Raw genomic sequence first — 15,437 nt, 5'->3', positions numbered from 1 at the left:
AGATTGAAGATGGTAGAAATAAGAGTTGGTAAACTTTTATATCAATAGAAATTATCCAATTTGAAGGCCAGAGAGAAAAAAGATTGAAAAAAATTTAACAGAGAGCCTCAGATACATGTAGGGCAATACCAAAATAGGTTGAAAATAAATGGATGGAAAAAATATAGCCTGTTAAACTATAATCACAAAAAAGCCGAGTAAATTGTATCAATAACAGATAAAATGAGTTTCAAGGCAAAGGAGTGCTCACTTTAGCAGCACATATACTAAAATTGGAATGATACAGAGAAGATCAGCATGGCCAATGCACAAGGATTACATGCAAATTTGTGAAGGGTTCCATATTTTCTCCCTTTTATCTCCCAGTAGCTTCTTTATTTTTTACTTTTTATTTTATTATTATTATTTTTTAATTTTTAATACTCTTAGCAATAATATCCTTTTCTCTATTTTTTTTCCTTTTTTTTCTTTTTTTTTTTTCTCTAGCACTTGTGTCTCACTTCACTCTCTCAATTCTACTTTCACTTGGGATGTCTCATTGTGATTGTAAGGATATTTTATAAGATACTGCTTGTTTCCAGGCAGTTTAGCTGTATATTGTCATGCCTTACCAGCACCTGTACAACAGCTCACACAATGTGGTTGGGGCTGAGCCATGCAGTCACCCAACCTGAGAGGAGAGTCCCCCAAGAATGGGCTAACAACAATCTAGACCCAATCCCAATAGGAGAGTCCAAAGAACCCACAAAAGGAACACCCACAAAAGGGACACACCTAGAGAAAAGAGCTCAGAAATATAAGGAAAACACATCTCTGGGATCCACTGGACATACACTACAAAATCCCACCCTACAAGACTGAGAGACAGCAAATATATCTAATGTACAGATACAAACACTAAGAGCCACCAAAATGGAGAGACAAAGAAACAACCCCCAAACTAAAGAAAAGGAAAAGTTGCTAGAAAAAGACCTTGATGAAGTGGAGTTAAGCAAGTTATCAGAAATCGAGTTTAGAGTAATGGTTATAAAGATGTTCAAGGAAATTAATGAGAACAACAAGACAATGGAAAGGTTCAGAAACTTAGTGAAAACATGAAAAAGAGGTAAATATCATAAATAAGAATCAGGCAGAAATGAAGAATACTATATCTGATATCGAGAATATGCTGGAAGGAATTAAAAGCAGGCTCAATGAAGCAGAGGATAGAATAAGTGACTTAGAAGGCAAGGTAGAAAAAACCATTCAATCAGAGCAGCAAAAACAAAAAACACGTAAAAACCATGAGGACAGTCTAAGGGAGCTTTAGGATAACATGAAGCGAAACAACATTCACATAATAATAGAGGTGCCAGAATGGGAGGGAAGAGAGCAAGGGGTAGAGAAATTAGTGGAGGAAATAATGACAGGAAACTTCCCCTATGCTGGCGAGGGAGAAAGCCAAACAAGTTCAGGAAACACAGAGAGTTCCAAACAAGAGGGGCCCAAAGGAACCCACTCCAAGACACATCATAATTAAAATGGCAAATGTTAAGGACAAAGAGAAAATATTAAGGGCTGCAAGAGAGAGACAAACAGTGACCTACAAGGGAACCATCATAAGACTGACATTAGATCTCTCAATAGAAACTCTTCAGGCCAGAAGGGAGTGGCATGAAGTTCTCAAAGGAATGAAAAGCAAGAATCTGCAACCAAGACTGCTTTATCCAGCAAGGCTATCATTTAAAATTGAAGGTGAAATAAAGAGCTCCCCAGACAAAAGAAGGCTAAAGGAGTTCAGTACCACCAAACCAGCATTGCAAGAAATGTTAAAAGGAATGCTTTAAGAAGAAGAAATAATGAGAGAAAGGTACATCAGCATAAAGGGGAAAAATGGTATTAAGTATTTATCAATAGCAAACTTAAATGTAAATGGAATAAATGGTCCAATCAAAAAACATAGGGTAACTAAATGGATAAGAAAATAACACCCAAATATATGCTGTCTACAAGAGACCCACCTGAAAGCAAAAGAGTCACACAGGCTAAAAGTGAAGGGATAGGAAAAAATATTCCATGCAAATGGAAATGAAAAAAAAGCTGGAGTAGCAATACTTATTTCTGACAAAATAGACTTCAAAATAAAGATCATAACAAGGGACAAAGATGTTCACTACATAAACACTAAACAGATCAATCCAACAGGAGGAAATAACTGTTATAAATATATATGTGGCCAATATAGGAACACCTAAATACATAAAAAATTTCTTAGTGGACTTTAATGAGGAAATTGATAGCAACACAATCATAGTGGGTGACTTTAACACCCCATTATCATCATTGGACAAAAAATCAACAGGGAAACAGAGACCTTAAGGGACACACTAGATATAATGGATTTAATTGACATTTACAGAACATTTCACCTCAAAGCAGCAGAATACACATTCTTCTCAAGTGCACATGGAACATTCTCAAAAACAGACCACATGTTAGGGCACAAGGCAAGTCTCTACAAATTCAAGATTGTTGAAATCATATCAAGCATCTTCTCCCATCACAATGCCGTGAAACTAGAAACCAACCACTATAAAAAAACTAAAAAATATTCAAGGACATGAAAGTTAAATAGCATGTTATTAAACAATGAATGGTTTACCAATGAGATCAATGAAGAAATCAAACCCTTCCTGGAAAAAAATGAAAATGAACAGACAACAACCCAAACTCTATGGGACACGGTGAACGCAGTCCTGAGAGGAAAGTTCATAGCATTACAGGCATAACTCACGAAACAAGGAAAAGCTCTACTAAACCATCTAACACAACAACTAAAAGAACTAGAATGAGAACAACAAGAAAATCCCTGAGGAAGTAGAAGGAAGGAGATAATAAAGATCAGAGCAGAAATAAATGACATAGAGATGAAAAAAAACAAAAACAAAAACAAAAAATCAATGAAACCAAGAGCTGGTTCTTTGAAAAGATAAATAAGATTGATGCACCTTTAGCCAGACTCACCAAGAAACAGAGAGAGGACCAAATAAAGAAAATCAGAAATGAAAGAGGTAATATAATAACTGACTCAACAGAAATACAAAGGATTATAAGAAAGTACTATGAGCAACTACATGCCAAGAAATTGGACAACATGGGTGAAATGGACAAATTCCTAGAGGCATACAATCTTCCAAAGCTGAATCAAGAAGAGAGAGGAAACCTGAATAGGCCGATAACAACCAATGAAATTGAAGCAGTAATCAAAAAACTCCCAACAAACAAAAGTCCTGGACCAGATGGATTTACAGGTGAGTTTTACCAAACATTCAAAGAAAAATTAACACCTATTCTATTCAAACTATTCCAGAAAATTCAAGAGGAGGGAAAACTGCCAAACTCTTTTTATGAGGCCAGTATCATCCTAATCCCCAAACCATGTTTCCCTGATGAACATAGATTCTAAAATCCTCAACAAAATACTAGCAAACCAGATCCAGCAATACATTAAAAAGATCATACATCATGACCAAGTGGGATCTATTTCAGGGATGCGAGGCTGGTATAATATCCACAAATCAATAAATGTGATACATCACATAAACAAAATGGACAAAAATCATATGATCATATCAATAGATGCTGGAAAAGCATTCAAAAAAATCCAGCCCCCATTTTTGATAAAAATTCTCAGCAAAGTGGCAATAGAGGGAACATACCTCAACATAAAAAAGGCCATATGTGACAAACCTACAGCCAACATCATACCCAATGGTGAAAAACTAAAACCATTTCCCTCGAAAATAGAAACAAGACAGAGGTGTCCACTTTCACCACTCTTATTCAATGTAGTATTGGAAGTCCTCGCCATAGCCATCAGACAGGAAGAAAACATAAAAGTATCCAAATTGGAAAGGAAGAAGTAAAGCTGTTATTATTTGCAGATGACATGATATTGTACATAGAAAACCCTAAAGACTCCATCAATTTGACTTGATAAATGAATTCAGCAAGGTTACTGGATACAAAATTGACATCCAGAAATCGATGGAATTTTTATACACCAACAATGAACTCTCAGAAAGAGAAACTAAAAAAACAATACCATTTACCATTGCAACTAAAAAAATAAGATACTTCGGAATAAACCTAACCAAGGAAGTAAAAGACCCATACTCAGAAAACTTCAGGTCACTGGAAAAAGAAATAGAGGAAGATATAAACAAGTGGAAGAATATACTGTGTTCATGGATTGGAAGAATTAATATCATTAAAATGTCCATACTACCCAAAGCAATTCATATATTTAATGCAATTCCTATTAAAATACCAACAGCATATTTCACAGAGTTAGAACAAATGTTCCAAAAATTTATGAGACCAGAAAAGACCCTGAATAGCCACAGTCATCTTGAGAAAGAAGAACAGAGTGAGAGCGATCACTTTATGGGATATCAAACTGTACTACAAAGCCATTGTAATCAAAACAGCCTGGTATTGGTACAACAACAGCATATAGATCAATGGAACAGAACAGAGACCCCAGAAATAAACTCACACCATCATGGTCAGTTAATATTTTGACAAAGGAGGCAAAAGCATACAATGCAGTACAGACAGTCTCCTCAATAAATGGTGCTGGGAAAATTGGACAGGTACATGCAAAAAATTAAACTAGACCACCAACTTCAAACACAAGAAAAAATTCAAAATGGATAAAAGACTTAAATGTAAGTCTTGAAAGTATAAAAATCCTGGAAGTAAACATAGGCAATAAAGTCATAAACATCTCACATAGTGGAATTTTCACTAATACATCTCGGGCAAGAGAAACAAAAGGAAAAATAAACATATGGGACTACAGCAAACTGAAAAGCTGCTGCACAGCAAAAGAAATCAGCCTCAAAATATAAAGGAACCCCATGGTATGGGAGGACATATTTGTCAAGGATGTATCTAATAAGGGGTTAATTTTCAAAGTGTGCAGAGAACTCATATTACTCAACAAAAGGAAGACAAACAATCCAATTAAAAAATGGTCAAAGGACCTTAATAGACACTTCTCCAAAGAGGACATTCAAATGGCCAAGAAACATGAAAAAATGGTCAACATCGCTAATCATCAGAGGGATGCAAATTAAAACCACAATGAGGCATCACTTCACACCTGTCAGAATGGCCCCATCAACAAATCAACAAAGGACATGTGCTGTCAAGGATGTGGAGGAAGGGGAACCCTAGTACACTGCTGGTGGGAATGCAGACTGGGGCAGCCACTATGGAAAACAGTATGGAGGTTCCTCAAAAAATTAAAAGTGGAACTACCTTTTGACCCAGTGATCCCACTTCTAGGAATTTATACTAAGAAACCCAAAATACTTATCAGAAAGAATATATGCACCCCGATGTTCATATTAGAGCAATTTACAATAGCTAAGATCTGGAAACAGCCCAAGTGCCCATCAATAGATGAGTGGATAAAAAAGCTGTGGGACATTTACACCATGGAATACTAAGCAACTGTAAAGAAGAAGGATCTCGTACCCTTTGGGACAGTATGGATGGACCTGGAGAGTATTATGCTAAACGAAATAAGCCAGGCAGAGAAAGACAAACATCACATGATCTCATTTATATGTGGAATCTAAAGAGCTTAATAAAGTGATGAACAGAATAGATTCAGTGACATGGAAGCATGGATCAGATTGACGAACCTTAGAGGGAAGGGGGGGGGGGTTGTGGGTGGGAGGAGAGATTAACCAAATAATTTATATGCATATATGCATAACCCAAGGACACAGACAATGGTGTGGTGAGGGACTGTGGAGGGGAGTGAGGGCAGGGTGGAAGGGGTCAATGGGGTGAAAAAGGGACATCTGTAATGTTTTAAACAAAAATAAAATTAAAAAAGAAGAAGAAAAAAGGCAACTTTAAAATGGTTAAAAAATTAAAAAAGTTATGTAAATCCACATTTGAAATATAGTATTTAAATCCACACACACACACACACACAAAGAGATAAAGATTTCATAGTGTTAAAAAGGTCAGTACATAAGGAAGACATAACAACCACAAATATTTGCCTAATAATAGAGACTTAAGGTACATGAAGCAAAACTGTACAGAACTTAAGGTAATGGCAAATACCAGGCACTTGAGAATTTTGTAGATCACCAAAGCTTTTCTTAAGTATTAAAAGTCAGACCCTGATGGACTAATAACAAAGTTTATAAAATGTACCTGAACATAAAGAAGATGCAGAATGTGGATGCTTGTAGGGGAATGGGTTTGAAGAAAATGGAACCAGAGGAACATGCCAGATTTGGGAGCTGCCAGGAGCATGATTTGTGCCTTGCTTTTCACGGTGTGGCGCAGGAAGATGGACAGCCAAGGATGGGGAAGTGGGCAAGCCTGGAGTAGCCTCCCTTAGTCCTCCGGCTCATCAAGGCAGTACAGAGAAAGCAACTGAAACTTCTCGGGCCTGCAGGGCCACGCAGAAATGCTGGGAGGTTTGCTCGCTGAAAGAGCAGGTCCAAGAGTGCACTGCCTTCGAGCCTGTTTTGGAGCTGGAGGGAACTGAGCAGGTATCTATGAGATGCTAGTGCCTTATATCCTGTAACCAGGTGGGGTGAGCTACACCTTAATAGGTACTAGTGAGTACGGATAAGTACATGTGGGCCTTGTGCCTTTTGCTAGCCTCCAAGATTCCTTGTAACCTCCTTGGGGGGTTATCCTCTTCAGAGGAGCAGGCAGATGGAGGGGAGGGGAATAATTTTGACTTGACATATTTACCCATGAGACAGCTCTAAATCAAAAGTGGTTAACTTTAGGTGGCAAGACTAAGGGAGTAAAAACATTTTTTAATGTTGAAATCTAATAGTATATAAAAGTGCCTAAAACATACATATGCAATTTTAACAAATAATCTTGGTTAAGAAATAAGATATTGCTCGCACTTGAGAATCTTTCAGTATTTTCATTCATGATCACAGCCCCCTTCCTTTCTCCTAACGGTAACCACAATCTTGGTGATTGTTATTGTTTCTTTTTAAAAAATAATTTTACCAATAATTAAGAGCAATTATTCCATAATTATTCTTGTAAGGAGGCCACAATCACATGTGCATACATTTCTATAGGACGTAAACCTAGGAATGGCATTGCTGGGCCATAGGATATACACATTTTTGCCTTTACTCAATAATGTCAAACTATTTTCTAAGTGGTCCTACCAATTTTCATGCCCACCAGCAGTGTGTGGAAGTTTTTGTTGTTTCATATCTGTGACAACTCCTTTTTTTGTATCACACTTTATTTTTTTGGTTTTTGTTTTTTGCCAATAATGTTTCTAGTATTTTGCATCCCTCATTCTCAGGTGATGACTTTGCTTACCATTTCCCTGAGAAAACAGAACAACTGGAATAAACATAGCAGAATTCCCATCACTATCTCTACTTCATCAGTACCCCTGCAATCTGCCTTTCCTCTTATGGATGAACAGTCTGTGCTCTTTGCTGTGGAAATCACCCCATTTGTGCTTTAGATTCTACCTCTTATTATCTCCTCAAGAACATCACTCCATTAATTGTCCTCTTCCTTCTGCATCATTATTTTACCTCTCTCTCCTGGGTAGTTTCCATTAGTATATAGACATGTAACTGTTTCTCCCAAATTCAAACAAATAAACAAAGAAAATGGTAGTTACGATTTCCAGCAACTGGTCCTTTTTTCTGTTTTCCTTTCGAGCAAAGCTTCTGTTGTCTTTTCTTGCTATTGCTAATTCCTCACTTCTCATTCTCTCTTAAACTCAATCAAATCAAGCTTTCTTCCTTACTGTTCCACCAGAACTGCTCTTTTCAAAGTCACCAGTGATGGCTGTATTGCTAGCTACAGTGGTCATGTCTCAGTTTTTATCTCACTTGATTTGTCAGCAGGACTTGACACTTCTTCTTTAATATTCTAGGATATCTCCTCAGTTTTCTCCTACTTCACTGATTATTCTTTCTTGGTTTCCTTTGCTGGTTTCTCCTTATCACTCTGATCTCTTAACATTGGAGACACCAGATCTCAGTCCTAGGATCTCCTTCAGTTTTCCCTCTCCATTGATGACCTTATCCAGCCTCATGGTTTTAAATAGTATAATTAAGCTTGTAACTTCCAAATTATATTTCCTTTCTGAACCTATTCCAGGAACTTTAATTTTGTTTATTCAGCTGCTTACTCGATTATTTACTTAAATGTGTACTAAATCCCTTAACATGCCTGAAAACAAACTCTTGATTTTTCTTAGAGACAGAGCATTTATTTTTATGCAACTTAGAAAAAGACATCTTTCTCTAGACAGATGTTGCCTCTGTAGGGTGCACAGCTTTGGATTTCCCCCCCCCCCCAGCTTCCCTTATCATTGTCTTCAAACTGCTAATCCCACAGTCTTCCATTTCAGTTAATAGAAGCTCCATCCTTCCTGTTGTCCCAGTTAAATATTTTGGAATCATCCTTGGCTTTTGTCTTCTTTCAAACCATGTCTAATTAACCAATAAACCCTGATGAGTATATTAGTTTGAGTAAGAGGGAAGAGAATCCTAGCTAAAGAAGTATCATGAAGACAGGGAGACCATGTGCATGTAACACATTTGAGGAGGCAGTGTCGCTCTTCAGCCTTGCGTACATTTTTCATGCTATACATTTTGCCTGGAAATGTCTTCCTTTTCACCTTTCACAGCCAAGTTCATCTTTTACAGCTCAGCTCAAATACAATCTACTCTGCTGAAATTTCTTTAAAACTGTTTCAGCACCAAATTATTCTTTTTACTACTTACTACTCTTTGTGTCGGTTTAGTTTTGCCTTAGTTTCCTTATCTTACAAAGGGCATATTAATATTACCCAACTCTCAGTTTTTATGAGATTAAATTGAGGTGATACTTCGAAAGTGCTTAGAACAGTGCTTGGCACATGGAAAGTACTTTTAAAAAGTTAGCCCTTTTGACAATGCTGATGATGGTACTGTCTTCCCAATAGATTGAGTGCTCCTGAGGGGTCAATGGGGTTATCTAATTCATCTTTAAATACCCAGCATTTAATATAGTGCTAAACATATAGAAGATGATCAATAAACTTTTATTGATGAGGTAGATTTGTAGGATCAGGCAAACAGATGTGGTTGAATAGACATAGATACATAGAGGCAGCAATGGTGCATTGGAAAAAAGGTAGCTCAGCCTTTACCAGTTGCATGACCTTGGGCAAGCTATTTAACCTTTCTGAAACTTAGTTTATTCAGCTGAAATTAGAGTTAAAAATATCTCAGAGTGATGTCTTAAGGATCACTTGAGATAATATGTATGAAAGTACTTGATAATCTATAGCTCATGTTGCAAATTAAGGTTGTTTAGTATTAAGGTTTGTAATTCAAGGTATACCTAGCATGGTTACAAAGCACTGAGACTTACTATATGTTGTATAAGAAAATCAGTCCTATCATTTTATACTTATCTCTGTTATATATGTACCTCTTTATCCTTTGTGTGGGAAAGTGACATATGACTCATCATTACATTTTGCACGCATAACAGAGGTTGAAAAAATATTTCCACACTCTGCTCCCAGAGAGTTATTTTTTTGGTTTGCTTGAGTTGTCACAATTGAAGTCTGTTGCTCTTCACAAAACAGCTTTTTAGTCTTCTTCTGTCTTAGAAAATTAATTTATGGAAGATAATGTAGGTTAAATGTAACCAAACATTATTTTGAAAGTAATTTATAGAACTAAAAATTTAAAATACCAATGATTAGTTAGTAAATAGTTATTTTTTTTCAAAGTAAATTGTTGGTGATTAAATCCACACTAAAATGGCTTTCATGCACCAATTAAAAGACATAGGGTAGCTGAATGGATAAGAAAACATGACCCATATATCTGCTGTTTGCAAGAGACCCACCTCAGAACAAAAGATACACACACCTGGCCGGGTGTGGCTCAGCGGTTGAGCATTGACCCAGGATCCAGGCGATCAGGGTTCAATTCCCGGTCAGGGCATATGCCCGGGTTGTGGGCTCGATCCCCAGTCGGGGGCATACAGGAGGCAGCCAATCAATGACTCTCTCATTATTGATGTTTCTATCTCTCTCCCTCTCCTTTTCTCTCTCTGAAATCAATAAAGATATATATATATATTTTAAAAAAGATACACACAAATTAAAACTAAAGGGATGGAAAAAGATATTTCATGCAAATGGAAAGAAAAAAAAAGTTGAGCAAATAATACTAATATCTGACAAAATAGACTTTAAAACAAAAGCTATAGTAAGAGACAAAAGCACACTACATAATGATAAAGGGAGCAACGATAAAAAGAGTATAGCCCTTGTAAACATTTATGCACCTAACATAGGAGCACCTAAATACGTAAAAATAACTTGATGGACATAAAAGGAGAGGTTGACAGTAATACAGTAATAGTAGGGTATTTTAACCCTTTATTGACATCAATGTAAGTATCTTCCAGACAGAAAATCCACAAGGAAATGGCAGCCTTAAATGACCCACTAGATCAGATGGATTTAATTGACATCTTCAGAGTATTTCACTCCAAAGCAGCAGAATATACATTCTTTTCAAAGGCTTAGGGAACATTTTCTATAACAGAACACATTAGGCCACAAAACAAGTCTTAATAAATTTGAGAAGATTAAAATCATATTAGGCCTTTTCTCTGACTATAATGGTACGAAATTAGAAATCAATCACAAGAAAAAAACTGAAAAACACACAAAAACATGGAGGATAAATAACATGTTACTAAACGATAAATAGGTTAACAATGAGATCAAGGAAGAAATAAAAAGATACCTTGAAACAAATAAAAATGGGAACACAACATCGTAAAATTTATGGGACACAATAAAAGCAGTCCTAAGAGGGAAATTCATAGCATTACAGGCCTACCTCAAGAAACAAGAAAAATCTCAAATAAACAATCTAACTTTATACATTAAGGAACTTTAAAAAGAACAACAAAAAAAATCCCAAAGTGAGTAGAAGAAAAGAAATAATAAATATAAGAGCAGAAATAAAAGAAATATAGTCCAAACAAACCAATATAAAAGACAAATGGAAACAAGAGCTGGTTCTTTGAAAAGATAAGCAAGACGGGCAAACATTTAACCAGAGTCATCAAGAAAAAAAAGAGAAGACCTAAATAAATAAAATCAGAAATGAAAGAGGAGAAGTAACAACTGACACCAAATAAATTCAAAGGGCTGTAAGAAAATATTATGAACAATTATATGCCAACAAATTGGACAACTTGGGTGAAATGGATAAATTCCTAGAGACATACAATCTTTCAAAACTGAACCAAGAAGAATCAGAGAATCTGAAGACAGATTGCAGCTAGTGAAATTGAAGCAGTAATAAAAAAAAACCCTTCCAACAAACAAAAATCCTGGACAAAATGGCTTCACAGGTGAATTTTACCAAATATTCAAAGAAGAACTAACACCTATTCTTCTCAAACTATTCCAAAAAAATTCAAGAGGAAGGAAGACTCTTAAGCCTATTTTATGAGGCCAGCATCATCTTAATTCCAAAACCAGATAAAGTTGCTACAAAGAAAGACAATTATAGCTAAAAATCTCTGATACTGGAACATAGATGCTAAAATCTTCAACAAAATATTAGTAAACCTGATCCAGCAATACATTAAGAAGATCATACACTACTACCAAGTGGAATTTATTCTGGAATTGCAATGCTAGTACAATATTTGCAAATCAATAAATGTGATACATCACAAAAACAAAATGAAGGATAAAAAAAACATGATCATATCAAGAGACATAACAAAAGCATTTGACAAAATCCAGGACTCATTTGTGATAAAAAAATCTCAGCAAAGTGGGAATAGAGGGAACATACCTCAATGTAATAATTACCATAGATGACAAACTCACAGCCAACATCAAACTCAACGGGCAAAACTCTAAGTGTTACCCTTATGATCAGAAACAAGACAGGGATGTTCGCTTTCACCACTCTTACTCAATATAGTACTGGAATTCCTAGCAATCAAACAAGAAGAAGAAATAAAAGGCATCCAAATTGGAAAGGAAGAAGTAAAACTGTCATTACTTGCAGATGACATGATACTATATACAGAGAACCTTAAAGATTCCACCAAAAACTACTAGAACTGATAAGCGAATTCAGTAAAGTAGCTCGATACAAAATAAATATCCAGAAATCAGTTACATTTATATATACTAATAATGAACTATCAAAAGGGAAACTAAGAAAACAATCCTATTTACACTTGCATTAAAAAAATAAAGTTCCTAGGAATAAATTTAACCAAAGATGTAAAAGACCTGTCTTTGGAAAATTATAAGACACTGAAGAAAAAAATGAAAGAATATACAAATAAGTGGAAGCATATACCATGCTTATGGATAGGAAGAATTAACATCATTAAAATGTTCATACTATGCAAAGCAATCTACAGTTTCATTATAATTCCTATCAAGATACCAATGGCATATTTCACAGAACTAGAACAAATATTCCAAAAATTTTGACCCAGAATAGCGACAGCAACCTTCAGAAATAAAAAAGTTGGAGGAATCATGCTACCTGATATCAAACTATACTACAAGGCCATAATAATCAAAACAGCACAGAACTAGCATAAAAAGAGACATATGTATCAATGGAACAGAATAAAGAGCCTATAAATAAACCCATGCCTTTATGGTCAATTAATATGTTCAATTAATATTTGACAACAGAGGCAAGAACATACAGTGGGATAAAGATAGTCTATTCAATAAATAGTGTTGGGATAATTGGGCAGGTAGTTTTAAAAAAATGACTCTAGATAACCTTCTAACACCACGCATAAGAATAAACTCAAAATGGATTAAAGATTTAAATGTTAGACTCAAATCCATAAAAATCCTAAAAGAAAATATAGGCAGTAAAATTTAGAACATTTTTTGTAGCAATATTTTTTCTGATTTGTCTCCTCAAGCAAGGAAAACAAAAGCAAAAATAAACAAATGGGACTACAACAAACTACAAAATGTTTGCTTAGCAAAGGAAATTATAAACAAAGTGAAAAGGCAACCCACTGGATGGGATAACATATTTGTCAATGATACATCTGATAAGGAGTTAACATCTAATATTTATAAAGAATGTATAAAACTCAACACCAAAATACTAACAATCTAATTACAAATGGGAAAAGGACCTGAATAGACAGACATTTCTCCAAAGAAGACACACAGATGGCCAATAGACATGAAAAGATGCTCAACATCAGTAATCACCAGAGAAATGCAAATTAAAACCACAGTGAGCCCTGGCTGATTTGGCTCAGTGGTTAGAATGTTGGCCCACTGACTGAAGGATCTGAGTTTGATTCCGACCAAGGGCATGTACCTTGGTTGCAGGCTCGATCCCTGGCCTTGGTCAGGCTCTTGTGGGAGGCAACCAATAGATGTGTTTCTCTCACTTAGATGTTTTTCTCTCTCTCTCTCTGTCTCTCTCCTCCTTCCACTCTCTCTGAAAAGCAATGGAAAAAATATCTTCAGGTGAGGATAAAAAAATCCCACAATGAGACATCACCTCACACCTGTCTGAATGGCTATCATCAATAAATCAACAAACACGTGTTGGTGAGGGTGTGGAGAAAAGGGAATCCTCATGAACTGTTGGTGGGAATGCAGATTGGTGCAGCCACTATGGAAAGCATTTTGGAGTTGCCTCAAAAAATTAAAAGTGGGGCTGCCTTATCACTCAGTGATTCCACTTCTGGGCATACACTTGAAGAAACCTGAAACATTAATTCGAAAGAATGTATTCACCCCTATGTTTATAGTAGTGCTATTTACAATAGCCAAGATTTGGAAGCAGCCCACGTGCCCATCAGTAGGTGAGTGGATAATAAATCTTTGGTACATTTACACAATGGAATACTATCTGCCAGAAAAAAGAAGGAACTCTTATTTTTGGGGGTGCATGGATGGGCCTGGAGAGTATTATGCTATGTAAAATAAAGCAGTCAGAGAAAGACAAGTAGCATACAATTTCACTCATATATGGAATCTAATGAATAAACTGAACTAACAAGCAAAATAGAGACAGATTCATAGACAGAGGGTAAGCAAACAGCTCTGTGGTGGTGGTGGTGGGTGTTGTGGGGTGAAAGGATTGAGCAAAAAATAAAAATAAAAAGAGAAACAACTCATGAACACGAACAACAGTGTGGTGACTACTGGGGGAGGGGTTTGGTGGAGGTAGAAGAGGGTATATGGGGGATAAATGGTGATGGAAAAAAATATAAAATAAAATAAAGGGGGAAAATTGCTAGGTGGTTAAATGTGCACTAAAACCCCTGACAAGTGAATAGCTTTGTCTTTGGTGCATTTTTATCAACCAGTTTGTGTGCAGTGATGTATGGTCAGCTTGAAATCTCCAGGAAATACAGCCCACATCTCTCACATTCCTCACACTGTGGGCTGGTCTGCTTGCGCTGATGTTTTTCAGCAAACCTCAGCTCTTAGGTCGAGTGTAGCCCTTGAGCTGAGAAAGGCTGCTTAATCAAAATTTGTTCTTGCTTGTGAAGCTGCATTTTATCCCATTTGTTAAGGGTCTCTTCTGTGTCCCCTCATAAAGGGTGGGGGGATTGAGCAAAAAAGAAAAAAACCAGAGAGAACTCATGGATATGGACAACAGTGTAGGGGTGGAGGGGGGGAGAGGTGGAAGAGGGCATAGAGGGGATAAGGGTGATGGAAAAAGTAAAATAAAATAAAATTTAAAAAGGACATAAAGAATTGTTTTTGTAGTCTGCTGTTTTCCATAGAAGCGCAGCCACGCTGAAATGTGACGAGCCTAGTTTCTGTGTTGTAGTATTGATTACATTTCAGGTCCTGGATAGTGGTGCTCTGTCTCCTTATTTAGTGGTTAGCAACACTGATGAAACCGTTCGAGGAGCCTTGTGCGTCAGCAGTGGCATTTGCAGATCTCACCATCACGCTGCTTGTACAGACTGTAATTGGTTTGGTTTGAAGGATGTGACCCAAACCTGACCACCTTCTAACTCTGTAAGATATTTTATTGCTTTTAAATTCATTGTGAGACCAACTGTAGTTATGATAGTCTCAAGAACATCTCAGTGTTCTTAGAATGACTTTCAGTTTAGGTTAATTTCTTCATTCTACCCAGAAAGGGTTATATAGAAGGGTCTCTGCTCATTCTATATAAGTAGGAAATGACATCTAATGTTAGTGAATATGTGGTTTTGTATTTTTAAAATTGAGCCTAAGTTCTCATGTACACTGAATACAATTTTGTGATTGGAGAAAGCAACATGTATCAATTTCTGTTTATAAAGTCAAATGATTCCTTAGTTGCTGGGGTGTGTGTGTGCTCTTTTTTAAGTGAAGACCACTGACTTGGTAG

The 15,437-nt window shown here is 36.2% G+C and overlaps 1 non-coding gene across 1 annotated transcript; it reads left to right on the top strand.

Annotated features, from left to right (window-relative positions):
- The first annotated feature begins 242 nt into the window (after positions 1–242).
- On the top strand, positions 243–349 carry LOC148094240 (U6 spliceosomal RNA). Its single transcript, XR_015716284.1, has one exon. It is a non-coding gene; the product is annotated as a U6 spliceosomal RNA (small nuclear RNA).
- The last annotated feature ends 15,088 nt before the right edge of the window (positions 350–15,437 follow it).

The sequence above is a fragment of the Miniopterus natalensis genome, chromosome 1, assembly GCF_054644295.1.
Source record: "Miniopterus natalensis isolate mMinNat1 chromosome 1, mMinNat1.hap1, whole genome shotgun sequence".
NCBI lineage: Eukaryota > Metazoa > Chordata > Mammalia > Chiroptera > Miniopteridae > Miniopterus > Miniopterus natalensis.
The sequence above is the reverse complement of the archived record's forward strand: the minus strand, read 5'-3'. Positions and strand labels throughout refer to the sequence as shown.